Here is a 2,559-nt window from a genome sequence, read left to right as displayed (position 1 = left end):
TTGCTTACACAATTTTCTTCAGCTCTACCAGCAAATTTGCTATTTGACTGAGATCAGGGCTTTGTGCTGGCTGGTCTAAAATGGTGATTTTCAGAAACAGAAACTTTATTGTCAAATAAGTGTTTGACATGCATGAGGCATAAGGTGCAGCAGTACACACAGGCCTTGTCACTGTGTGCTGTGTTAATGAGGCTAGCTGCAGGTGTGAAAAAGCTGTTTTTGTGGTGAGACGTTTTGATTGTAATGGACGGCAGTCTCCTGCCAGAGGGGAGAGTCTGAAAGTTTTTTCTCCATGTGCAGCTTTTTAACTGATTTAGAAAGGTCACTGTTCATTTGTTGCACGTTTTAATGTGCTGGCTGATGTTTTGTAATGTTACTTTCACATTTCGACATATTGTCAATTGCTTATTAGTCATCCATTTTGAAAAAGATCACCAATTCCTCTTTGAGCAACACACCCAACATCATGATGCTTCCAACCCATAATTCAATTCAGGATGGTGATCTTACGCCTACAAGCTTTCCTACTGTCTGGCAACCAAAGTCAAACCTGCAATTTGGCTTCTCACTCTATGAGTTTCCTTTTTGCATATGTCTGTAAAAGACTGGTTTCACTCAATAATAACTTTCTCTTACCAGCATCACCCAGTATTTTCAAAATTTGCCTTACTCGTGTACTTATGTTCTGGGGTTAATACGCACCTTTCAGAATTATTTTAGTTGTTTTGTTTTTTTACACCTGTTTTGGATTGTTTGACCAATGAAAATAGCCTTTTTAGACTTCTGGGAATTTAACCTAAGGATCCACACCTCCTAAAGATTTTCTTTCTTTCTTAAATATTGAATGATTTCTTTCCATTTACCCATAATGCCACTAAAGAAAGTCTGGTTGAGCTATTACCTTTAAAAACATCCACAGGTGTGTCTCTGGTCAGTATGCCAAAACTTGAAAAAATAAAAAACATTATATGGACTTTCCTGAAATACTTTTCTTTTAATTAGAATAATAGAAAAAACTCATCTTTGATTAAATCATAATTTAGCAATACAAATGGGACAATCCTAATCCTGTCTTGGAGAAATCCTTTTTTGATATAACTTTATTGACGGTTGTACAGCAAAATGAAGGGATATCATTTTCATTTCAGTGCTAATCGACTAATAAAATGCTGAGTAATTGCTTTTTAGTCGGGTATTTTAACCGCATCAACTTCCCAGATGCCAAATCTGCATCTGGAAATCAATAAAAGCAGCAGTTTAAATATTTCTCAGTCACATCTACTCAATAGCTGGGTTTGTTTTCTTTCAGATTTAACCTACGTATTTCCCTTGGCAAGGTCAGCTCCAATCAGAGCTAACAGAACATTACCGAGTGATTATCTGGGTTCGCCGGTTTTTGTAGCAGCTTGATCAAATGCCTCTGCTCAGTCTCATGATGCTGAGTCTTAGAGAAGGCCTTGGCTCATGGCCAACATCATTGTCAGTTCTTCGCAGCCTGCTGGATTACTACTCATACCCTGTTTGTTAGACTCATTTTTCATTCTGGAAAAAGACGGTTTTATCAAAACAAATGTAACATGGCATGAAGGTGATCATGCAAGGTGGCTTTAATAGAGAATGAACTAGATTAGGTAAAGGTTTATGCTGTATTATATAAATAGTGACAGTATAATGTTTTCCTATGCCGTTAAAGGTTAAAACCAGGGCTTAGAAAAAATGCCACATTTTCTCATAGATGTTTTTACCATAATTGCATAAGGATCCTTACTGATGATTAAAAATGTTCAACTTGAATAAACAACCTCTGAAACATGAGAGCTCTTTTTGCGTATGAACTCAGCATGGTGTGAAAACATATGCTGCATGTTATTATGGATGGCTGTAATATTTTTGAGCGTGGATCATTGGATTTCACCCATAGAAATTAAATAAAACAAATTCTGACGATATCATGACACCAGATTAACTTAATACTGAAGCTTAAACGCCTACAAGACACCCACAAGGCTCATGTGGACATATAATGGTATAATAATTCTCTTCTTGTTAAACCCCTTTCCCTAGCTTCCATTGTTTCCTAACTTTAGAACATATGTGACAAGACAGCAGATTAAGGTTTTAAGTATGTAAAACAACATAGCAGTACCCGTGATCAGCCCTTTATTACATATTTTATGGCAGAGAAACAGGTGCATGACCTTTTTCTGCCAATTATGTCAATGCTCAAATAACCCGAGCATGAAACACTCAGATCGCATGCCAGGGCTCTGATTTTTTAGGTAATGGTATGTAAGTGTAGACTGATGGTACAGGAGTGGAAACTGCTGAAAAATTATGCATTTATACCAGAATGCTAATTATACTTGGAAGTGTGAATTATCTTTTTCCAGAATACAAAAGTGTATATTTTAGGGCTGCAACTAACGATTATTTTAAAAATCGATGAATCGGCCGATTATTTTTTCGATTAATCGATGAATCGGACAAAAAATATTTTTTATGTTAACCTCTTTATTCCAAAATAAACATTTTAGACAGAACAAACAAGCACACAAGTAC

At 36.1% G+C, this 2,559-nt stretch overlaps 1 protein-coding gene across 2 annotated transcripts in view; it reads left to right on the top strand.

Moving 5' to 3' along the window:
• Positions 1 to 2,559, top strand: part of cdh24 (cadherin 24, type 2) — a 255,627-nt gene that overhangs the window by 243,046 nt on the left and 10,022 nt on the right. The gene's annotated exons all lie outside the window — the stretch shown is intronic.

The sequence above is a fragment of the Cyprinodon variegatus genome, unplaced genomic scaffold, assembly GCF_000732505.1.
Source record: "Cyprinodon variegatus isolate N-32 unplaced genomic scaffold, C_variegatus-1.0 Scaffold192, whole genome shotgun sequence".
Lineage (NCBI taxonomy): Eukaryota > Metazoa > Chordata > Actinopteri > Cyprinodontiformes > Cyprinodontidae > Cyprinodon > Cyprinodon variegatus.
The sequence above is the reverse complement of the archived record's forward strand: the minus strand, read 5'-3'. Positions and strand labels throughout refer to the sequence as shown.